Here is a 22735-nt window from a genome sequence, read left to right as displayed (position 1 = left end):
AACCTTGTTCTTCTTTCGAGAGTTCCCTTGTGCTGCCTCAGTTGGATCTCCTTCACTTGACAGGGGGGTGCCCAAGCAGCGACCCTCCCCAGCTCTAGCCCATCTCATACTTACCTGCCAGGTGAGATACTATGATCAGGAAGGTGCTTCTCCCAGGGCAAGGCTCACCCATTGCACTCTGGGTGTGCTGCTCCTGTGATTTCCCCAAATGTGGGACACTTGACTGCATAATTTGTGTTTCCTCTGGTCGGCTCTCGTATAATTCAGATCTCTTTGTCTCAGGTCTATCTCCAGCCTAGTTTGCTGTCTGTTTCCACTTCTTTTTTCTTGAGCCCCTCCCTTCTATACCCTTGTGCACTATCCTGACTTCTTCTCCCGTCTGCTTACTTTGTGCCTTACAATGCACAATGCAAACTACAGGTAGTGCTGCAGGGCCCACACCCTTTTACTTGCCTTACAGAGCAGCTCTGGAGCTGTTACAGTGCCCAGCTGCTGCAAGAAATCAGCTTGAATGCTTCAGGGGCTGGGGCATAGCCAACATGAGCCCCACACCGAAGGAGGGTGGGGGTGTTTAATGCGAACTAGGGGTCATCCAAGCGCCTCAAAAGGCCGCCATGCCCTGCATACCCCTTTTCTCTTTTCATATGCAGATGAGGGTTCCAGACAACTTTGGCCCACTGCTTGGATGACATCACTGTATGCAAATCCGTCTTCTGCAGACCTTCCCCCAGGAATGCTTGTACTAGTTGTTGCATTTGGTTTGTTGTTTGGGGGTGCTTCAATATTAGGCAGCCTTCTGTTTTCCCATGTTCATCTGAAAATATGTGTTCTCCCTGCAGTTGTTGTCCCCAGATGAGAGTTCCCTTGTGCTGCCTCAGTTGAATCTCCTTTACTTGACAGAGATGTGCCTGAGCAGCGGCCCTCCCCATCCCTATCCCAAATCATACTTATTTTGCATAGGAGATACCATGGTCATGAAGATTGTTCTCCCAGAGTGAGGTTCATTCATTGCATTCTGGGTATGCTGACCCCTATGATTTCCCCAAATGTGGGAAACTCGACTGCATTATTTGTGGTAGCGGGGGACTGTGTTTGTTCTTTCCTCTGGTCAGCTCTGGTAAAAGTCAGATTTATTTGTCTCAGATCTTCCTCTAGCCTTGTTCTTCTTTCGAGAGTTTCCTTGTGCTGCCTCAGTTGTATCTCCTTCACTTGACAGGGATGTGCCCGAGCAGCGACCCTCCCCAGCTCTAGCCCAACTCCTACTTACCTGCTAGGTGAGATACTATGATCATGAAGGTGCTTCTCCCAGGGCAAGGCTCACCCATTGCACTCTGGGTGTGCTGCTCCTGCGATTTCCCCAAATGTGGGAAACTTGACTGCATAATTTGTGTTTCCCCTGGTCGGCTCTCGTATAATTGAGATCTCTTTGTCTCAGGTCTCTCTCCAGCCTAGTTTGCTGTCTGTTTCCACTTCTCTTTTCTTGAGCCGCTCCCTTCTATGCCCTTGCGCACTATCCTGACTTCTCCCGTCTGCTTAATTTGTGCCTTCCAACGCACAATGCAAACTACAGGTAGTGCTGCAGGGCCCACACCCTTTTACTTGCCTTACAGAGCAGCTCTGGAGCTGTTACAGTGCCCAGCTGCTGCAAGAAATCAGCTTGAATGCTTCAGGGGCTGGGGCATAGCCAACATGAGCCCCACACCGAAGGAGGGTGGAGGTGTTTAATGCGAACTAGGGGTCATCCAAGCGCCGCAAAAGGCCGCCATGCCCTGCATGCCCCTTTTCTCTTTTCATATGCAGACGAGGGTTGAAGCCAACTTTGACTCACTGCTTGGATGACATCACCATATGCAAATCCATCTGCTGCAGGCCTTCCCCCAGGAATGCTTGCACTAGTTGTTGCATTTGGTTTGTTGTTTGGGGGTGCTTCAGTATTAGGCAGCCTTCTGCCCTCCCATGTTCATCTGAAAATATGTGTTCTCCCTGCAGTTGTTGTCTCCAGATGAGAGTTCCCTTGTGCTGCCTCAGTTGAATCTCCTTTACTTGACAGAGATGTGCCTGAGCAGCGGCCCTCCCCAGCCCTATCCCAAATCATACTTATTTTGCATAGGAGATACCATGGTCATGAAGATTGTTCTCCCAGGGTGAGGTTCATTCATTGCATTCTGGGTATGCTGACCCCTGTGATTTCCCCAAATGTGGGAAACTCGACTGCATTATTTGTGGTAGTGGGGGACTGTGTTTGTGCTTTCCTCTGGTCAGCTCTGGTAAAAGTCAGATTTCTTTGTCTCAGATTTTCCTCTAGACTTGTTCTTCTTTCGAGAGTTACCTTGTGCTGTCTCAGTTGGATCTCCTTCACTTGACAGGGGGGTGCCCGAGCAGCGACCCTCCCCAGCTCTAGCCCAACTCCTACTTACCTGCCAGGTGAGATACTATGATCATGAAGTTGCATCTCCCATGGCAAGGCTCACCCATTGCACTCTGGGTGTGCTGCCCCTACGATTTCCCCAAATGTGGAAAACTTGACTGCATAATTTGTGTTTCCCCTGGTCGGCTCTCATATAATTCAGATCTCTTTGTCTCAGGTCTCTCTCCAGACTAGTTTGCTGTCTGTTTCCACTTCTCTTTTCTTGAGCCGCTCCCTTCTATGCCCTTGCACACTATCCTGACTTCTCCCGTCTGCTTAATTTGTGCCTACCAACGCACAATGCGAACTACAGGTAGTGCTGCAGGGCCCACACCCTTTTACTCGCCTTACAGAGCAGCTCAGGAGCTGTTACAGTGCCCAGCTGCTGCAAGAAATCAGCTTGAATGCTTCAGGGGCTGGGGCATAGCCAACATGAGCCCCACACCGAAGGAGGGTGGAGATGTTTAATGCGAACTAGGGGTCATCCAAGCGCCGCAAAAAGGCCGCCATGCCCTGCACGCCCCTTTTCTCTTTTCATATGCAGACGAGGGTTGAAGCCAACTTTGACCCACTGCTTGGATGACATCACCATATGCAAATCCATCTGCTGCAGGCCTTCCCCCAGGAATGCTTGCACTAGTTGTTGCATTTGGTTTGTTGTTTGGGGGTGCTTCAGTATTAGGCAGCCTTCTGCCCTCCCATGTTCATCTGAAAATATGTGTTCTCCCTGCAGTTGTTGTCTCCAGATGAGAGTTCCCTTGTGCTGCCTCAGTTGAATCTCCTTTACTTGACAGAGATGTGCCTGAGCAGCGGCCCTCCCCAGCCCTATCCCAAATCATACTTATTTTGCATAGGAGATACCATGGTCATGAAGATTGTTCTCCCAGGGTGAGGTTCATTCATTGCATTCTGGGTATGCTGACCCCTGTGATTTCCCCAAATGTGGGAAACTCGACTGCATTATTTGTGGTAGTGGGGGACTGTGTTTGTGCTTTCCTCTGGTCAGCTCTGGTAAAAGCCAGATTTCTTTGTCTCAGATCTTCCTCTAGCCTTGTTCTTCTTTCGAGAGTTCTCTTGTGCAGCCTCAGTTGGATCTCCTTCACTTGACAGGGGGGTGCCCGAGCAGCGACCCTCCCCAGCTCTAGCCCAACTCCTACTTACCTGCCAGGTGAGATACTATGATCATGAAGGTGCTTCTCCCAGGGCAGGGCTCACCCATTGCACTCTGGGTGTGCTGCTCCTGCGATTTCCCCAAATGTGGGAAACTTGACTGCATAATTTGTGTTTCCCCTGGTCGGCTCTCGTATAATTCAGATCTCTTTGTCTCAGGTCTCTCTCCAGACTAGTTTGCTGTCTGTTTCCACTTCTCTTTTCTTGAGCCGCTCCCTTCTATGCCCTTGCGCACTATCCTGACTTCTCCCGTCTGCTTAATTTGTGCCTTCCAACGCACAATGCGAACTACAGGTAGTGCTGCAGGGCCCACACCCTTAAACTCGCCTTACAGAGCAGCTCTGGAGCTGTTACAGTGCCCAGCTGCTGCAATAAATCAGCTTGAATGCTTCAGGGGCTGGGGCATAGCCAACATGAGCCCCACACCGAAGGAGGGTGGAGGTGTTTAATGCGAACTAGGGGTCATCCAAGCGCCGCAAAAGGCCGCCATGCCCTGCACGCCCCTTTACTCTTTTCATATGCAGACGAGGGTTGAAGCCAACTTTGACCCACTGCTTGGATGACATCACAATATGCAAATCCATCTGTTGCAGGCCTTCCCCCAGGAATGCTTGCACTAGTTGTTGCATTTGGTTTGTTGTTTGGGGGTGCTTCAGTATTAGGCAGCCTTCTGCCCTCCCATGTTCATCTGAAAATATGTGTTCTCCCTGCAGTTGTTGTCCCCAGAGGAGAGTTCCCTTGTGTTGCCTCAGTTGAATCTCCTTTACTTGACAGAGATGTGCCTGAGCAGCGGCCCTCCCCTGCCCTATCCCAAATCATACTTATTTTGCATAGGAGATACCATGGTCATGAAGATTGTTCTCCCAGGGTGAGGTTTATTCATTGCATTCTGGGTATGCTGACCCCTGTGATTTCCCCAAATGTGGGAAACTCGACTGCATTATTTGTGGTGGTGGGGGACTGTGTTTGTGCTTTCCTCTGGTCAGCTCTGGTAAAAGTCAGATTTCTTTGTCTCAGATTTTCCTCTAGCCTTGTTCTTCTTTCGAGAGTTCCCTTGTGCTGCCTCAGTTGGATCTCCTTCACTTGACAGGGGGGTGCCCGAGCAGCGACCCTCCCCAGCTCTAGCCCAACTCCTACTTAAATGCCAGGTGAGATACTATGGTCATGAAGTTGCTTCTCCCAGGGCAAGGCTCACCCATTGCACTCTGGGTGTGCTGCTCCTGCGATTTCCCCAGATGTGGGAAACTTGACTGCATAATTTGTGTTTCCCCTGGTCGGCTCTCGTATAATTGAGATCTCTTTGTCTCAGGTCTCTCTCCAGCCTAGTTTGCTGTCTGTTTCCACTTCTCTTTTCTTGAGCCGCTCCCTTCTATGCCCTTGCGCACTATCCTGACTTCTCCCGTATGCTTAATTTGTGCCTTCCAACGCACAATGCAAACTACAGGTAGTGCTGCAGGGCCCACACCCTTTTACTTGCCTTACAGAGCAGCTCTGGAGCTGTTACAGTGCCCAGCTGCTGCAAGAAATCAGCTTGAATGCTTCAGGGGCTGGGGCATAGCCAACATGAGCCCCACACCGAAGGAGGGTGGAGGTGTTTAATGCGAACTAGGGGTCATCCAATCGCCGCAAAAGGCCGCCATGCCCTGCATACCCCTTTTCTCTTTTCATATGCAGACGAGGGTTCCAGCCAACTTTGGCCCACTGCTTGGATGACATCACCGTATGCAAATCGGTCTTCTGCAGACCTTCCCCCAGGAATGCTTGTACTAGTTGTTGCATTTGGTTTGTTGTTTGGGGGTGCTTCAGTATTAGGCAGCCTTCTGCCCTCCCATGTTCATCTGAAAATATGTGTTCTCCCTGCAGTTGTTGTCCCCAGATGAGAGTTCCCTTGTGCTGCCTCAGTTGAATCTCCTTTACTTGACAGAGATGTGCCTGAGCAGCGGCCCTCCCCAGCCCTATCCCAAATCATACTTATTTTGCATAGGAGATACCATGGTCATGAAGATTGATCTCCCAGGGTGAGGTTCATTCATTGCATTCTGGGTATGCTGACCCCTATGATTTCCCCAAATGTGGGAAACTCGACTGCATTATTTGTGGTAGTGGAGGACTGTGTTTGTGCTTTCCTCTGGTCAGCTCTGGTAAAAGTCAGATTTCTTTGTCTCAGATCTTCCTCTAGCCTTGTTCTTCTTTCGAGAGTTCCCTTGTGCTTCCTCAGTTGGATTTCCTTCACTTGACAGGGGGGTGCCCGAGCAGCGACCCTCCCCAGCTCTAGCCCAACTCCTACTTACCTGCCAGGTGAGATACTATGATCATGAAGTTGCTTCTCCCAGGGCAAGGCTCACCCATTGCACTCTTGGTGTGCTGCTCCTGCGATTTCCGCAAATGTGGGAAACTTGACTGCATAATTTGTGTTTCCCCTGGTCGGCTCTCATATAATTCAGATCTCTTTGTCTCAGGTCTCTCTCCAGCCTAGTTTGCTGTCTGTTTCCACTTCTTTTTTCTTGAGCCCCTCCCTTCTATACCCTTGTGCACTATCCTGACTTCTCCTCCCGTCTGCTTACTTTGTGCCTTCCAATGCACAATGCAAACTACAGGTAGTGCTGCAGGGCCCACACCTTTTTACTTGCCTTACAGAGCAGCTCTGGAGCTGTTACAGTGCCCAGCTGCTGCAAGAAATCAGCTTGAATGCTTCAGGGGCTGGGGCATGGCCAACATGAGCCCCACACCGAAGGAGGGTGGGGGTGTTTAATGCGAACTAGGGGTCATCCAAGCGCCGCAAAAGGCCGCCATGCCCTGCATACCTCTTTTCTCTTTTCATATGTAGATGAGGGTTCCAGCCAACTTTGGCCCACTGCTTGGATGACATCACCGTATGTAAATCCGTCTTCTGCAAACCTTCCCCCAGGAATGCTTGTACTAGTTGTTGCATTTGGTTTGTTGTTTGGGGGTGCTTCAGTATTAGGCAGCCTTCTGCCCTCCCATGTTCATCTGAAAATATGTGTTCTCCCTGCAGTTATTGTCCTCAGATGAGAGTTCCCTTGTGCTGCCTCAGTTGAATCTCCTTTACTTGACAGAGATGTGCCTGAGCAGTGGCCCTCCCCAGCCCTATCCCAAATCATACTTATTTTGCATAGGAGATACCATGGTCATGAAGATTGATCTCCCATGGTGAGGTTCATTCATTGCATTCTGGGTATGCTGACCCCTATGATTTCCCCAAATGTGGGAAACTCAACTGCATTATTTGTGGTAGTGGGGGACTGTGTTTGTTCTTTCCTCTGGTCAGCTCTGGTAAAAGTCAGATTTATTTGTCTCATATCTTCCTCTAGTCTTGTTCTTCTTTCGAGAGTTTCCTTGTGCTGCCTCAGTTGTATCTCCTTCACTTGACAGGGGGGTGCCCGAGCAGCGACCCTCCCCAGCTCTAGCCCAACTCCTACTTACCTGCTAGGTGAGATACTATGATCATGAAGGTGCTTCTCCCAGGGCAAGGCTCACCCATTTCACTCTGGGTGTGCTGCTCCTGCGATTTCTCCAAATGTGGGAAACTTGACTGCATAATTTGTGTTTCCCCTGGTCGGCTCTCGTATAATTCAGATCTGTTTGTCTCAGGTCTCTCTCCAGCCTAGTTTGCTGTCTGTTTCCACTTCTCTTTTCTTGAGCTGCTCCCTTCTATGCCCTTGCGCACTATCCTGACTTCTCCCGTCTGCTTAATTTGTGCCTTCCAACGCACAATGCAAACTACAGGTAGTGCTGCAGGGCCCACACCCTTTTATTTGCCTTACAGAGCAGCTCTGGAGCTGTTACAGTGCCCAGCTGCTGCAAGAAATCAGCTTGAATGCTTCAGGGGCTGGGGCATGGCCAACATGAGCCCCACACCGAAGGAGGGTGGGGGTGTTTAATGCGAACTAGGGGTCATCCAAGCGCCGCAAAAGGCCGCCATGCCCTGCATACCCCTTTTCTCTTTTCATATGTAGATGAGGGTTCCAGCCAACTTTGGCCCACTGCTTGGATGACATCACCGTATGCAAATCCGTCTTCTGCAGACCTTCCCCCAGGAATGCTTGTACTAGTTGTTGCATTTGGTTTGTTGTTTGGGGGTGCTTCAGTATTAGGCAGCCTTCTGCCCTCCCATGTTCATCTGAAAATATGTGTTCTCCCTGCAGTTGTTGTCCTCAGATGAGAGTTCCCTTGTGCTGCCTCAGTTGAATCTGCTTTACTTGACAGAGATGTGCCTGAGCAGCGGCCCTCCCCAGCCCTATCCCAAATCATACTTATTTTGCATAGGAGATACCATGGTCATGAAGATTGATCTCCCAGGGTGAGGTTCATTCATTGCATTCTGGGTATGCTGACCCCTATGATTTCCCCTAATGTGGGAAACTCGACTGCATTATTTGTGGTAGTGGAGGACTGTGTTTGTGCTTTCCTCTGGTCAGCTCTGGTAAAAGTCAGATTTCTTTGTCTCAGATCTTCCTCTAACCTTGTTCTTCTTTCGAGAGTTCCCTTGTGCTGCCTCAGTTGGATCTCCTTCACTTGACAGGGGGGTGCCCAAGCAGCGACCCTCCCCAGCTCTAGCCCATCTCATACTTACCTGCCAGGTGAGATACTATGATCAGGAAGGTGCTTCTCCCAGGGCAAGGCTCACCCATTGCACTCTGGGTGTGCTGCTCCTGTGATTTCCCCAAATGTGGGACACTTGACTGCATAATTTGTGTTTCCTCTGGTCGGCTCTCGTATAATTCAGATCTCTTTGTCTCAGGTCTATCTCCAGCCTAGTTTGCTGTCTGTTTCCACTTCTTTTTTCTTGAGCCCCTCCCTTCTATACCCTTGTGCACTATCCTGACTTCTTCTCCCGTCTGCTTACTTTGTGCCTTACAATGCACAATGCAAACTACAGGTAGTGCTGCAGGGCCCACACCCTTTTACTTGCCTTACAGAGCAGCTCTGGAGCTGTTACAGTGCCCAGCTGCTGCAAGAAATCAGCTTGAATGCTTCAGGGGCTGGGGCATAGCCAACATGAGCCCCACACCGAAGGAGGGTGGGGGTGTTTAATGCGAACTAGGGGTCATCCAAGCGCCTCAAAAGGCCGCCATGCCCTGCATACCCCTTTTCTCTTTTCATATGCAGATGAGGGTTCCAGACAACTTTGGCCCACTGCTTGGATGACATCACCGTATGCAAATCCGTCTTCTGCAGACCTTCCCCCAGGAATGCTTGTACTAGTTGTTGCATTTGGTTTGTTGTTTGGGGGTGCTTCAATATTAGGCAGCCTTCTGCCCTCCCATGTTCATCTGAAAATATGTGTTCTCCCTGCAGTTGTTGTCCCCAGATGAGAGTTCCATTGTGCTGCCTCAGTTGAATCTCCTTTACTTGACAGAGATGTGCCTGAGCAGCGGCCCTCCCCATCCCTATCCCAAATCATACTTATTTTGCATAGGAGATACCATGGTCATGAAGATTGTTCTCCCAGAGTGAGGTTCATTCATTGCATTCTGGGTATGCTGACCCCTATGATTTCCCCAAATGTGGGAAACTCGACTGCATTATTTGTGGTAGCGGGGGACTGTGTTTGTTCTTTCCTCTGGTCAGCTCTGGTAAAAGTCAGATTTATTTGTCTCAGATCTTCCTCTAGCCTTGTTCTTCTTTCGAGAGTTTCCTTGTGCTGCCTCAGTTGTATCTCCTTCACTTGACAGGGATGTGCCCGAGCAGCGACCCTCCCCAGCTCTAGCCCAACTCCTACTTACCTGCTAGGTGAGATACTATGATCATGAAGGTGCTTCTCCCAGGGCAAGGCTCACCCATTGCACTCTGGGTGTGCTGCTCCTGCGATTTCCCCAAATGTGGGAAACTTGACTGCATAATTTGTGTTTCCCCTGGTCGGCTCTCGTATAATTGAGATCTCTTTGTCTCAGGTCTCTCTCCAGCCTAGTTTGCTGTCTGTTTCCACTTCTCTTTTCTTGAGCCGCTCCCTTCTATGCCCTTGCGCACTATCCTGACTTCTCCCGTCTGCTTAATTTGTGCCTTCCAACGCACAATGCGAACTACAGGTAGTGCTGCAGGGCCCACACCCTTTTACTTGCCTTACAGAGCAGCTCTGGAGCTGTTACAGTGCCCAGCTGCTGCAAGAAATCAGCTTGAATGCTTCAGGGGCTGGGGCATAGCCAACATGAGCCCCACACCGAAGGAGGGTGGAGGTGTTTAATGCGAACTAGGGGTCATCCAAGCGCCGCAAAAGGCCGCCATGCCCTGCATGCCCCTTTTCTCTTTTCATATGCAGACGAGGGTTGAAGCCAACTTTGACTCACTGCTTGGATGACATCACCATATGCAAATCCATCTGCTGCAGGCCTTCCCCCAGGAATGCTTGCACTAGTTGTTGCATTTGGTTTGTTGTTTGGGGGTGCTTCAGTATTAGGCAGCCTTCTGCCCTCCCATGTTCATCTGAAAATATGTGTTCTCCCTGCAGTTGTTGTCCCCAGATGAGAGTTCCCTTGTGCTGCCTCAGTTGAATCTCCTTTACTTGACAGAGATGTGCCTGAGCAGCGGCCCTCCCCAGCCCTATCCCAAATCATACTTATTTTGCATAGGAGATACCATGGTCATGAAGATTGTTCTCCCAGGGTGAGGTTTATTCATTGCATTCTGGGTATGCTGACCCCTGTGATTTCCCCAAATGTGGGAAACTCGACTGCATTATTTGTGGTAGTGGGGGACTGTGTTTGTGCTTTCCTCTGGTCAGCTCTGGTAAAAGTCAGATTTCTTTGTCTCAGATTTTCCTCTAGCCTTGTTCTTCTTTCGAGAGTTACCTTGTGCTGTCTCAGTTGGATCTCCTTCACTTGACAGGGGGGTGCCCGAGCAGCGACCCTCCCCAGCTCTAGCCCAACTCCTACTTAAATGCCAGGTGAGATACTATGGTCATGAAGTTGCTTCTCCCAGGGCAAGGCTCACCCATTGCACTCTGGGTGTGCTGCTCCTGCGATTTCCCCAGATGTGGGAAACTTGACTGCATAATTTGTGTTTCCCCTGGTCGGCTCTCGTATAATTGAGATCTCTTTGTCTCAGGTCTCTCTCCAGCCTAGTTTGCTGTCTGTTTCCACTTCTCTTTTCTTGAGCCGCTCCCTTCTATGCCCTTGCGCACTATCCTGACTTCTCCCGTATGCTTAATTTGTGCCTTGCAACGCACAATGCAAACTACAGGTAGTGCTGCAGGGCCCACACCCTTTTACTTGCCTTACAGAGCAGCTCTGGAGCTGTTACAGTGCCCAGCTGCTGCAAGAAATCAGCTTGAATGCTTCAGGGGCTGGGGCATAGCCAACATGAGCCCCACACCGAAGGAGGGTGGAGGTGTTTAATGCGAACTAGGGGTCATCCAAGCGCCGCAAAAGGCCGCCATGCCCTGCATACCCCTTTTCTCTTTTCATATGCAGACGAGGGTTCCAGCCAACTTTGGCCCACTGCTTGGATGACATCACCGTATGCAAATCCGTCTTCTGCAGACCTTCCCCCAGGAATGCTTGTACTAGTTGTTGCATTTGGTTTGTTGTTTGGGGGTGCTTCAGTATTAGGCAGCCTTCTGCCCTCCCATGTTCATCTGAAAATATGTGTTCTCCCTGCAGTTGTTGTCCCCAGATGAGAGTTCCCTTGTGCTGCCTCAGTTGAATCTCCTTTACTTGACAGAGATGTGCCTGAGCAGCGGCCCTCCCCATCCCTATCCCAAATCATACTTATTTTGCATAGGAGATACCATGGTCATGAAGATTGTTCTCCCAGAGTGAGGTTCATTCATTGCATTCTGGGTATGCTGACCCCTGTGATTTCCCCAAATGTGGGAAACTCGACTGCATTATTTGTGGTAGTGGGGGACTGTGTTTGTGCTTTCCTCTGGTCAGCTCTGGTAAAAGTCAGATTTCTTTGTCTCAGATCTTCCTCTAGCCTTGTTCTTCTTTCGAGAGTTCCCTTGTGCTGCCTCAGTTGGATCTCCTTCACTTGACAGGCGGGTGCCCGAGCAGCGACCCTCCCCAGCTCTAGCCCAACTCCTGCTTACCTGCCAGGTGATATACTATGATCAGGAAGGTGCTTCTCCAAGGGCAAGGCTCACCCATTGCACTATGGGTGTGCTGATCCTGCGATTTCCCCAAATGTGGGAAACTTGACTGCATAATTTGTGTTTCCCCTGGTCGGCTCTCGTATAATTGAGATCTCTTTGTCTCAGGTCTATCTCCAGCCTAGTTTGCTGTCTGTTTCCACTTCTCTTTTCTTGAGCCGCTCCCTTCTATGCCCTTGCGCACTATCCTGACTTCTCCCGTCTGCTTACTTTGTGCCTTCCAACGCACAATGCAAACTACAGGTAGTGCTGCAGGGCCCACACCTTTTTACTTGCCTTTCAGAGCAGCTATGGAGCTGTTACAGTGCCCAACTGCTGCAAGAAATCAGCTTGAATGCTTCAGGGGCTGGGGCATAGCCAACATGAGCCCCACACCGAAGGAGGGTGGAGGTGTTTAATGCGAACTAGGGGTCATCCAAGTGCCGCAAAAGGCCGCCATGCCCTGCACACCCCTTTTCTCTTTTCATATGCAGACGAGGGTTGAAGCCAACTTTGACCCACTGCTTGGATGACATCACCATATGCAAATCCATCTGCTGCAGGCCTTCCCCCAGGAATGCTTGCACTAGTTGTTGCATTTGGTTTGTTGTTTGGGGGTGCTTCAGTATTAGGCAGCCTTCTGCCCTCCCATGTTCATCTGAAAATATGTGTTCTCCCTGCAGTTGTTGTCCCCAGATGAGAGTTCCCTTGTGCTGCCTCAGTTGAATCTCCTTTACTTGACAGAGATGTGCCTGAGCAGCGGCCCTCCCCAGCCCTATCCCAAATCATACTTATTTTGCACAGGAGATACCATGGTCATGAAGATTGTTCTCCCAGGGTGAGGTTCATTCATTGCATTCTGGGTATGCTGACCCCTGTGATTTCCCCAAATGTGGGAAACTCGACTGCATTATTTGTGGTAGTGGGGGACTGTGTTTGTGCTTTCCTCTGGTCAGCTCTGGTAAAAGTCAGATTTCTTTGTCTCAGATCTTCCTCTAGCCTTGTTCTTCTTTCAAGAGTTCCTTTGTGCTGCCTCAGTTGGATCTCCTTCACTTGACAGGGGGTTGCCCGAGCAGCGACCCTCCCCAGCTCTAGCCCAACTCCTACTTACCTGCCAGGTGAGATACTATTAAGTGGATTTTTGAAAGAAAACAATACTGTCAATATACTATTAAAACAAATTAAAATGGTAAAAGTTATTGTACTTTAAGTAAAAATAAAAGAGCTAAAATATCAATCCCAGTTTTGGATTACTTTAATTTAAAAAAAAATGCATATAGCAGAGGATAGTTGCAATCTGCCTACCTCTGGGTTATGGGCCCAGCATGCTTCCATTGCAGTACTCTGCTGCACATGTAAGTGCAAGAGATCCTGAAGCACTCACTCATCATGGGAAAGTACCAAGGTGTTTCTTTGTTGGTTGATCTAAGATACATCTTACAAAAACTCTCCAGATTATTGACTTTTTAAAGTTTTTCTAGGAAACGTTCTAGATGAATGCTTATTAGCCTTTGTCAGTATGCACTTTTGCAAAGTGTCTCTGTGGTGCAATCAGTTAGTGTGTTTGGCTATTAACCAAAAGGTTGGTGGTTCAATCCCACCCAGGGACGTAATTGACCTTGTGATCAGGTTTTGGTGATCTTTAAGTAGACAAGTCAAAATTTCAACCTCCCTCTTATGATGTAGGTTACCTGGCCTTCTCTGATGTAATCAGAGTTAGATTTGATTAAGTGATTTTATAAAAAACAGCTAGGAAGCACAATTTAGCAGTGGGTTGCAGAGAAAAAAAATATGCTGGCAGAAAAATCCAATTGAGTGATTAAACAGCTCTTCATTTTCTGGCATTATTTTTATGCTAACAAATTTGTTCTCTGAAAAGTGTCCACAAAGCCAAGTCTCTGATTAACACCTTTGTAGGGATGGTTTTTCACCTATTACTAAATTAAACTTGCTTCATTGGAAAGGCAGCAAGATGCATCCTCATTTCAATGTCTACTGAAATAATACGGGTTGACACCAGGAAACATTAACGCCAATGCATCCTTGCTGCTTTCTCATGTGGAAGTCTGTTTAATGTGAAAACAAGGTGATATCTAATTAGCACACAGGTAAGGAATTAAGAAAATCTTTATTTAAGGGTGAAGATGTTTCTCACAAAATCGTTGCCCCAATGCATCATTGAAATTCAAGCTGGAAAGATGATTTTAATATATCACTTGTACATTTTGTATTGCTCTTCTGGTGACAATGTAGTTTGTTTTTGTCAATTACCATTTTAATAATAGGGTAAAGAAAATTAAGTGGGTTTTTGAAAGAAAACAATACTGTCAATATACTATTAAAACAAATTAAAATGGTAAAAGTTATTGTACTTTAAGTAAAAATAAAAGAGCTAAAATATCAATCCCAGTTTTGGATTACTTTAATTAACAAAAAAAATGCATATAGCAGAGGATAGTTTCAATCTGCCTACCTCTGGGTTATAGGCCCAGCATGCTTCCATTGCAGTACTCTGCTGCACATGTAAGTGCAAGAGATCCTGAAGCACTCACTCATCATGGGAAAGTACCAATATGTTTCTTCGTTGGTTGATTTAAGAAACATCTTACAAAAACTCTCCAGATTATTGACTTTTTAAAGTTTTTCTAGGAAACGTTCTAGATGAATGCTTATTAGCCTTTGTCAGTATGTGCTTTTTGCAAAGTGTCTCTGTGGCGCAATCGGTTAGTGTGTTCGGCTATTAACCAAAAGGTTGGTGGTTCAATCCCACCCAGGGACGTAATTGACCTTATTATCAGATTTCGGTGATCTTTAAGTAGACAAGTCAAAGTTTCAAACCCCCTCTTATGGTGTAGGGTACCTGGCCTTCTCTGATGTAATCAGAGTTAGATTTGATTAAGTGATTTTATAAAAAAACAGATAGGAAGTACAATTTAGCAGTGGGTTGCAGAGAAAAAGAAAAATGCTGGCAGAAAAATCCAATTGAGTGATTAAACAGCTCTTCATTTTCTGGCTTTATTTTTATGCTAACAAATTTGTTCTCTGAAAAGTGTCCACAAAGCCAAGTCTCTGATTAACACCTTTGTAGGGATGGTTTTTCACCTATTACTAAATTAAACTTGCTTAATTGGAAAGGCAGCAAGATGCATCCTCATTTCAATGTCTACTGAAATAATACAGGTTGACACCAGGAAACATTAACGCCACTGCATCCTTGCTGCTTTCTCATGTGGAAGTCTGTTTAATGTGAAAACAAGGTGATATCTAATTAGCACACAGGTAAGGAATTAAGAAAATATTTAAGGGTGAAGATGTTTCTCACAAAATCGTTGCCCCAATGCATCATTGAAATTCGAGCTGGAAAGATGATTTTAATACATCACTTGTACATTTTGTATTGCTCTTCTGGTGACAATGTAGTTTGTTTTTGTCAATTACCATTTTAATAATAGGGTAAAGAAAATTAAGTGGATTTTGAAAGAAAACAATACTGTCAATATACTATTAAAACAAATTAAAATGGTAAAAGTTATTGTACTTTAAGTAAAAATAAAAGAGCTAAAATATCAATCCCAGTTTTGGATTACTTTAATTAACAAAAAAAAATGCATATAGCAGAGGATAGTTTCAATCTGCCTACCTCTGGGTTATGGGCCCAGCATGCTTCCATTGCAGTACTCTGCTGCACATGTAAGTGCAAGAGATCCTGAAGCACTCACTCATCATGGGAAAGTACCAATGTGTTTCTTCGTTGGTTGATTTAAGAAACATCTTACAAAAACTCTCCAGATTATTGACTTTTTAAAGTTTTTCTAGGAAACGTTCTAGATGAATGCTTATTAACCTTTGTCAGTATGTACTTTTTGCAAAGTGTCTCTGTGGCGCAATCGGTTAGTGTGTTCGGCTATTAACCAAAAGGTTAATCAGAGACTTGCAGAGAATTGCATTCTGGGTATGCTGACCCCTGTGCTTCACAATTTTTATGCAGGATCAAGTAGCTCAATGGGAAAGGTGTTTGATTAGAATTCAACAGGTTATAGGTTTGAATCCTGGGTATGGTAGTTTGAGGTGTTATTTAATAAAGTGTGTTTATATATTAGTCACACATGGCTTACTTGTACAAATGGCATGTCACCAGTTAGTGCTGACTGCTGATATGCCATTTGCACAAGCAAGCCATGTGTGACTGTATATGCATTTAAGGAGGGCACCCCGGCAATACCACAAACCATTGAGTGTCAAGTATACTAGATATATCTTCATATCTCATGTGCTTTCTCTGAGACCAATCTTGTTATGCCCCTTCCCCACGAGGCATGCGCCTTTTGTCCATATTGCAAAAATAGTGGGGGGGGGCATATAATTCTCTGTCACAGGGCACTAAAAAGTCTAGTTATGGCTCTGGTATGCATTATGTAATCTGGCAGACCATCTCTCCAACACTGGCTGGTTGGCATAGAAATCCGGTTATCTATGTGAGCAAATGACCATCAACAATTTACTCTCAAACACTAGAAAATGGACAAAAATGGTCCCCTAAACAAATTGGTTAAATTTGGGGTTTAACCAATTTGTGTAATGACCATTTTTGACCACTGTTCTAGTGTTTGGGAGCAAATGGTTAATTGACATTTGCTCCTATACATTACCAGATTTTTATTCCATCCATCCAGATTGGATAGATAGCCTGACAGATAATTGTGTAGTGTACGCCCAGGATAACTGTCAGTTATGCTTTCTTTTATGATGGCACACAAATGGGTGGGCAGATCCAGGGCAAGCACTGCCCACTCATGCATAGTTGTCAACTGATGTGAAGTTCCAGGGGGCAATCTCAGTTATAAAGAAAAGTATCTGGAAATTGTCCCTAGTTTAATAAAAAAAAAAAAAAATTGATCAACTCCATTTATTTAGTATGATATCCCAGGTGATAGGATGCCGGCAGTCAGAATAACATGCTTTATTAAATAACACATCTCAAACTACAATACCCAGGATTCAAACCTATAACCTGTTGAATTTTAATCACACACCCTACCCATTGAGCTATTTGATCCTGCATAAAAATTGTGAACATTATATGAAGCTATTGGTACTTTGAAAAAAAAAAGTATCAGCATTGCAACGCAGCAGATCCATGCAGTTTGCAGCCACACACTACATGTATCTGCTCAGCCACAATGCTGATTATTTCTTCACAAAGTACAAGGTGAGCTCCAAATAGAATTCTCTAGCTTAGAATTATACCTTTCTATGCCAAACCTAGAAGTCGGGGCCCCCACCCTGGGATCCCCCAGAGGGAGGCCCGCCCCGTCATGCGGCAGGCTTGTCCATTTTGGAAGCAGGCTGACGGGCAGCCCAGGCTTGCTTCAGTCTGGGCTTGGCAGGTCTGGAAGCATGAGCTTGCTTTGGGTATGCCTGACCATGGGTACGCTTTACCTGGAGGATGAAAGGGCCAAGGGAAAGTACTTTTAGCCTTCTGCGTGGTAGGAGTCATACTAGGTAGGCAAGTTGTTTTAGCAGTAGCCAGATCAGCTACAATCTTATTGAGGTCTTCTCCAAAGAGAGTGTCTCCCTTGAAAGGAAGCACCTCCAGGGTTTTCTTGGAATCCATATCCACCGACCAGGATCTCAACCAGCTGTATAAAGTATTACCTTGGAACTGGCTCTCCACTCCCCATTATCTGGTTATCATGACTTCTTCCGCCAGTTTCCAGACTCGCTTGCTGAAGCTCGGCCACTTCTTCCTAGCAGCAGGCTCCTGGATCACTGGGCAGCAGAGGTGCTTGGGAGCCGGATGGGGGAGGAGCAATCAGGCAGGCAGCCTTTGGCACCCACACACACACACACACACACACACACACACACACACCAAAAAAGAACATATCCCAGTTTAACATAACGCTATGTGGTGCAAGGTATGGAGCTGGTCACTTGTATCAGACCTCTGACATTTGCCTTTTCACCCATATTGCATACTTTTTCTTGCAGGTTGTGTCTTAATTCAAGAAGTGTTCTAAGTACTTCAGCTTAGTATCTTTACTGACCCCTCTTTACCCCACACTACATAACTGACCCCTCTATACCCTACACTACATCACTGACCTTTCTATAACCATCACTGCATTACTGACCCCTCTTTACAGTACACTGACCTCTATATACCTGCTAGTACATCCCTGATGCCTATATTCCCTACGCTACATCCCTGACACCTCTATTCCCTACGCCACATCCCTTATGCCTCTATTCCCTATGCCACATCCCTGACGCCTCTATTCCCTACGCCACATCCCTGACGCCTCTATTCCCGCCTCTATTCCCTACGCCACATCCCTGATGCCTCTATTCCCTACGCCACATCCCTGACGCCTCTATTCCCTACGCCACATCCCTGATGCCTCTATTCCCTACGCCACATCCCTGACACCTCTATTCCCTACGCTACATCCCTGACGCCTCTATTCCCTACGCTACATCCCTGACGCCTCTATACAGTATAATGCATTACTGATCCCTCTAGACCATACATCCTCATTACATCAGAGAGATAGTGAAACACTGGAAAAAATAAGGGTATAAGTGGACTACAGAAACTGATGCTCTAAACAAAGGAGAGAGAGAGAGAGAGTAAAGCACAAGGGAAAGTGGGCAATTGGAACACCATAGAGAGAGGAGAGATAGAAATGCCTGAAAAAGTAAAGGGGGTTGGGTATGGCATCCGGCGCTCGGGATTCCAGCGGTCACATGATCCCCAATCCTAATACTAACCATCTGGGGGGTGGCGGATAGGGCTAACCCTCAGGGGGTGGCAGCTAGGGCTACCCCCCCTCCTAGTGCCTTCCCTTACACCACCTCACCTGGTCCGACTCCTAACCCTCCCTCCAATACTCGCCTTCGGGATGTTGGCTGTCTGTGTGCCGGCACCAGTCTCCCAAGTGGTGTCAGGATTCCATCATCGGTCAAATGACCGCCGGTATACCGTCTGCCGGGATGGTAAATGTATCCTGAGGACAGGTAGTGAGTGTGGAGGGATAGGTGGTTCAGTAAAATGTAACGGCTCAAACTGCGATCATTCACTGATAAATTGATTTATAGCTCTCCCTTTTTAACCATTGCAATTATAAAAGCAATGTTTTTTAAACTTTTAAATAAAGCTTGTTAGCATCCCCAGCACACTGTATATGCTGGGAGATGTAGTTCTCAATATGAAAACATTTAATTACTGTATGAACTCTAATCCCCCAACTGAAACCTGGATGGTGCCCCTGGCAAGTGACATCCTGGCAAAGGGGTAGATACGCCCCTGAGGGTCAGGGCCAGCAACAGAAATCTTGGGCCCCAGTACACTGATATCTCTGGGGCCCCCTTAACCCCCCCTTAACTTGGCAGAGGGATCTTTAAAAAAAAAATGGAGCCTTTGACTCGGACCGTCAGTGAGGCCGGCAGGTGGTTTTCATACTGGGCTATCCAGCTCTTCGGTGGCGGTGGCAGGGACATTCAGAAAAGGGCCAGCACAGCAACATGCATAATAATGGCAATACAGTATGGACCACAGGTACTGGACAAAGTGATGGGTTAAAAGGAGGGGGGAGGGTTTAGTTGGCCTGTTGACACTGCAGCATACTTACGACTGCAACGGATATAGGACTCTTGAGTTCACGGGCCAATTTCATGGCAGTCTCGGATAGGAGGGCATTGTGGATTCACCAAGGGAATGCTGATGCTGACTCCAAGAAGAAAGGGAGTCTCTTCCCTATGAAGGTGAAGCCTTGTTTGGCGACGGCCTAGTTAATTTGATCTCGGCAGCTCTCGCAGGTAAGTCAACCTTCTTGCCCTATGTTCCCTCTCAACGGATGAAGACGCATCATTATCTACCGTAGTCATTTTGGCCCAATAGATATGCAAGAAGTTAAGATTCCCCTTTCTTTGCAGGTAGAGGAAGGAGAAGGAAGAGGTCTGTAGCCTCTTCAAGATCGCAGGAGCAGAGATTGTCCTCTGCTTCTGCCAAATCCACTGCATGACGCTGGGGCTTTCTTGCAGGAGCCCACACCAGTGGGGGCACGTCTAAAACTCTTCAGTCAGTTCTGGATTCATTCGGACCTGGACTCGTGGGTTTTACAAATAGTGTCCCAAGGGTACAAACTGGGGTTTCAAGATGTTCCCCCTCACCGATTGTTCAAATTGGCCTTAGTCAGCAGGGAGAAGGTTTTTATTCAATCCTCTTCGTGGTCCCGAAGCCGGACGGCTCAGTCAGACCAATCTTAAATCTGAAATCCCTCAATTTCTTCCTAAAGAAATTCAATTTCAAGATGGAATCTCTCAGGGCAGTGATCTCCAGTCCGGAGGACGGAGATTTCATGGTTTTGGTAGACATAAAGGATGCCTACTTACATGTTCCCATTTAGCCACTGCATCAAGCTACCTAAGGTTTGCAATTCAGGATTGTCATTACCAATTTCAGACATTGCCGTTTGGTCTGTCCACGGCTCCGAGGATTTTCACCAGGGTGATGGCGGAAATTATGGTTCTCCTTCGCAAGCAAGGAGTCACAATTATCCCGTACTTGGATGATCTCCTGATAAAGGCAAGATCCAGGGACCAGTTGGTGCAAAACATTGCACTCTCCCTGACAGTTCTTCAACAACATGGTTGGCTCCTAAACTTGCCAAAATCGCAGTTGGTCCCAATGACGCGGTTGTTGTTTTTGGGAGTCATACTGTTAGGCGGCGGGGTCCGCTTGATGGTCTGCGCGGCCCGGCGCCTAGCAACTAGAGACGCCGTGCACGTACAGCCGCCGGCTCCCTAGCAACGCTAGACGCCGGGCGCGCTGAGCCGCACGGACCCTAGCAACGGGGACGCCACTGGCGGACCGCGTTCCCCGTTGCTAGGCTTTAGGAAATTAAGATATTCACCTGCTCTCTGGCCGTGCAGCAAGGCAGCTGCACGGCATTTATTCTAATCAGCCTTTAGCAGCTGATTGGAGGACTCCATGTTAAATACACTCCCAGGGCTTCTCACAGACGCCGGTAATAGCTTCCTGCATGCTGCCTTTGTTTGCTGAGAGTCTGTTTCCAGTCCTGCTGTTTCCGGTCATTCCAGTCCGCAGAAGTCCGGTATTCGGGAGTTGTCATCTCATCCCAAGAGGTCGTTTGGTTCCCTGGAGTCCTGACTGATCACCGTTTTATATCCAGTGGTGTTCGTGAGTTGCGGCTCTGCCGTGTGTTGCGGCTCAGCCGCTTTACCTTTTATATTTTGTGTTTGGAGCATTTGCGGAGGGTTCCGCTTCCACAAGTCCTCTCTGGTACTCGGCAGTGCCGGGTAGGAGAATTGGACAAGTGGATATTTTGGTTGTCCTTTTTCCTGGCGGTTTCTCCGCACATATTATAGTTTTGAGTTTGCTTAGCCCCTGGCCTGGTTGTTTAGTTAGAGGGCCTCTTGTTATCACCCTGTCTCGGGTTTCCCTTTGTCTCTCATTAAGACCGGGGGGCATCGAAGTTGGGCAGACATAATCCGCCCTTCAAACGCGGCTGCCAAGGGCTCAAGAAACCATAGTCTCGCAGGGGATTTCTGACAACACGGGTGAGACAACAGAGTTAGGGCGCAAGGGGCTATTTTCCTGTCCTGCTCCCTTCCCCAGCATTCCGTTCCAGTGCTCCGGTCCTTGCCATAAGATCTTCTCTGACCAGAGTGCTGGAATCATAACATTATTACCGGCCATACCAAAACTTAAAATTAAACGGGGTTTAATTTTTTCTCATTCAGTTTTGTGAGAGTTTATCGGCCTCATGAATCCAACAGGTTTAGGGCCAAATCCTGGTCAGCTCTTAGTCAGCCAGATTCAAGAACTTAATCAGATGGTTCAGGATCTTTCTCTTCGGGTGAAGTCGCAGGAAGATCTTTTGCGAGCTTCCCCAAGGGTAGTCCCTGAACCAAAGATGCATTTGCCTGACCGTTTTTCTGGTGATAGAAAAGAGTTTTTTAATTTTAAAGAATCCTGTAAACTTTATTTTCGTTTAAGACCGACTTCCTCGGGTACTGAATCTCAGCGGGTCGGGTTTATTATTTCTTTGCTCCAGGGGGATCCTCAGACCTGGGCATTTGGTTTAAGAGCAGAGGATCCGGCATTGTTGTCAGTTGACGCTTTTTTTGAGTCTTTAGGGCTCTTGTATGATGACCCTGATAGAGAGGCGTCCGCTGAAAGTCAGTTGCGCGCTCTCAGACAGGGTAGAAATCCTGCAGAGGTTTATTGTACGGAGTTTCGCCGTTGGTCGAACGACTGTGGCTGGAATGACCCAGCCCTGCGCAGTCAGTTTCGCCTCGGCTTATCAGAGTCTATAAAAGACAGTCTCCTTCAGTACCCCGCTCCTGAGACTCTCGATAAACTCATGGAGCTTTCTATTAAGATTGATCGTCGTCTCAGAGAGCGGAGGGCTGAAAAAGGAGCACCTGTAAGGTCAAGTCCGTGTGTATATTCCATTCCTGAAGACGTAGAGGAGACCATGCAGATGGGTCTCTCCCGGCTGTCTCCTGAAGAAAGAGCCAGAAGGCAAAATTCTGGTCTTTGTCTGTACTGTGGGGGTAAGGGACATTTTGCTCGTAATTGTCCGAACAAGTCGGGAAACGCTTTGACCAGGTGAATTGTGAGGGGGTTCACCTAGGTCTGCAGCTTATCTCCTCGAATAACTCCCTTTTAGTCCCAGTTAAAGTTTCCTTTGGCAGCCTCAGTTCTTCGGTGTCGGCTTTTGTTGACAGTGGAGCTGCAGGAAACTTTATGGATTTAACTTGGGCTAAGGCCTTAGGCATTCCTCAGTTACCTTTGGGTAGGTGTGTCACCATGCATGGCTTAGATGGGAGTCCGCTGTCTAATGGGATTATTTCTCTCCGTACACCCCCTGTACTACTTACAGTAGGAGCTCTACATTCCGAGAAAATCGAGTTCTTTCTTACACATTGCCCAGCAGTTCCAGTTGTTCTGGGTCACCCTTGGCTGGCCTTTCATAATCCCACCATTGATTGGCGGTCGGGGGAGATTTCACATTGGGGTACTTTTTGTGATAAGGAATGTATCA

The 22735-nt window shown here is 47.4% G+C and overlaps 15 non-coding genes and 7 pseudogenes across 15 annotated transcripts; all 22 read left to right on the top strand.

Annotated features, from left to right (window-relative positions):
* Positions 1-106: 106 nt before the first annotated feature.
* LOC134989277 (U1 spliceosomal RNA) lies at positions 107-269 on the top strand. The gene has a single exon (XR_010194567.1). It is a non-coding gene; the product is annotated as a U1 spliceosomal RNA (small nuclear RNA).
* A 674-nt stretch (positions 270-943) lies between these two features.
* LOC134989270 (U1 spliceosomal RNA) lies at positions 944-1107 on the top strand. The gene has a single exon (XR_010194561.1). It is a non-coding gene; the product is annotated as a U1 spliceosomal RNA (small nuclear RNA).
* A 152-nt stretch (positions 1108-1259) lies between these two features.
* Positions 1260-1401, top strand: LOC134989216 (U1 spliceosomal RNA; annotated as a pseudogene).
* Positions 1402-2093: 692 nt separating this feature from the next.
* On the top strand, positions 2094-2257 carry LOC134989244 (U1 spliceosomal RNA). The gene has a single exon (XR_010194536.1). It is a non-coding gene; the product is annotated as a U1 spliceosomal RNA (small nuclear RNA).
* A 152-nt stretch (positions 2258-2409) lies between these two features.
* LOC134989235 (U1 spliceosomal RNA) lies at positions 2410-2551 on the top strand (annotated as a pseudogene).
* Positions 2552-3244: 693 nt separating this feature from the next.
* On the top strand, positions 3245-3408 carry LOC134989243 (U1 spliceosomal RNA). The gene has a single exon (XR_010194535.1). It is a non-coding gene; the product is annotated as a U1 spliceosomal RNA (small nuclear RNA).
* A 152-nt stretch (positions 3409-3560) lies between these two features.
* LOC134989278 (U1 spliceosomal RNA) lies at positions 3561-3723 on the top strand. The gene has a single exon (XR_010194568.1). It is a non-coding gene; the product is annotated as a U1 spliceosomal RNA (small nuclear RNA).
* Positions 3724-4394: 671 nt separating this feature from the next.
* On the top strand, positions 4395-4558 carry LOC134989242 (U1 spliceosomal RNA). Its single transcript, XR_010194534.1, has one exon. It is a non-coding gene; the product is annotated as a U1 spliceosomal RNA (small nuclear RNA).
* Positions 4559-4710: 152 nt separating this feature from the next.
* Positions 4711-4852, top strand: LOC134989237 (U1 spliceosomal RNA; annotated as a pseudogene).
* A 692-nt stretch (positions 4853-5544) lies between these two features.
* On the top strand, positions 5545-5708 carry LOC134989255 (U1 spliceosomal RNA). Its single transcript, XR_010194547.1, has one exon. It is a non-coding gene; the product is annotated as a U1 spliceosomal RNA (small nuclear RNA).
* A 152-nt stretch (positions 5709-5860) lies between these two features.
* On the top strand, positions 5861-6002 carry LOC134989238 (U1 spliceosomal RNA; annotated as a pseudogene).
* A 695-nt stretch (positions 6003-6697) lies between these two features.
* Positions 6698-6861, top strand: LOC134989271 (U1 spliceosomal RNA). The gene has a single exon (XR_010194562.1). It is a non-coding gene; the product is annotated as a U1 spliceosomal RNA (small nuclear RNA).
* Positions 6862-7013: 152 nt separating this feature from the next.
* LOC134989232 (U1 spliceosomal RNA) lies at positions 7014-7176 on the top strand. Its single transcript, XR_010194531.1, has one exon. It is a non-coding gene; the product is annotated as a U1 spliceosomal RNA (small nuclear RNA).
* A 671-nt stretch (positions 7177-7847) lies between these two features.
* Positions 7848-8011, top strand: LOC134989263 (U1 spliceosomal RNA). The gene has a single exon (XR_010194554.1). It is a non-coding gene; the product is annotated as a U1 spliceosomal RNA (small nuclear RNA).
* Positions 8012-8163: 152 nt separating this feature from the next.
* On the top strand, positions 8164-8326 carry LOC134989276 (U1 spliceosomal RNA). The gene has a single exon (XR_010194566.1). It is a non-coding gene; the product is annotated as a U1 spliceosomal RNA (small nuclear RNA).
* A 674-nt stretch (positions 8327-9000) lies between these two features.
* LOC134989269 (U1 spliceosomal RNA) lies at positions 9001-9164 on the top strand. Its single transcript, XR_010194560.1, has one exon. It is a non-coding gene; the product is annotated as a U1 spliceosomal RNA (small nuclear RNA).
* Positions 9165-9316: 152 nt separating this feature from the next.
* LOC134989215 (U1 spliceosomal RNA) lies at positions 9317-9458 on the top strand (annotated as a pseudogene).
* A 692-nt stretch (positions 9459-10150) lies between these two features.
* LOC134989240 (U1 spliceosomal RNA) lies at positions 10151-10314 on the top strand. The gene has a single exon (XR_010194533.1). It is a non-coding gene; the product is annotated as a U1 spliceosomal RNA (small nuclear RNA).
* Positions 10315-10466: 152 nt separating this feature from the next.
* Positions 10467-10608, top strand: LOC134989236 (U1 spliceosomal RNA; annotated as a pseudogene).
* Positions 10609-11300: 692 nt separating this feature from the next.
* Positions 11301-11464, top strand: LOC134989265 (U1 spliceosomal RNA). The gene has a single exon (XR_010194556.1). It is a non-coding gene; the product is annotated as a U1 spliceosomal RNA (small nuclear RNA).
* Positions 11465-11616: 152 nt separating this feature from the next.
* Positions 11617-11758, top strand: LOC134989234 (U1 spliceosomal RNA; annotated as a pseudogene).
* Positions 11759-12450: 692 nt separating this feature from the next.
* On the top strand, positions 12451-12614 carry LOC134989246 (U1 spliceosomal RNA). The gene has a single exon (XR_010194538.1). It is a non-coding gene; the product is annotated as a U1 spliceosomal RNA (small nuclear RNA).
* Positions 12615-22735: the final 10121 nt, after the last annotated feature.

Source organism: Pseudophryne corroboree, unplaced genomic scaffold (genome assembly GCF_028390025.1).
Source record: "Pseudophryne corroboree isolate aPseCor3 unplaced genomic scaffold, aPseCor3.hap2 scaffold_1105, whole genome shotgun sequence".
Classification (NCBI taxonomy): Eukaryota; Metazoa; Chordata; class Amphibia; order Anura; family Myobatrachidae; genus Pseudophryne; species Pseudophryne corroboree.
The sequence above is the reverse complement of the archived record's forward strand: the minus strand, read 5'-3'. Positions and strand labels throughout refer to the sequence as shown.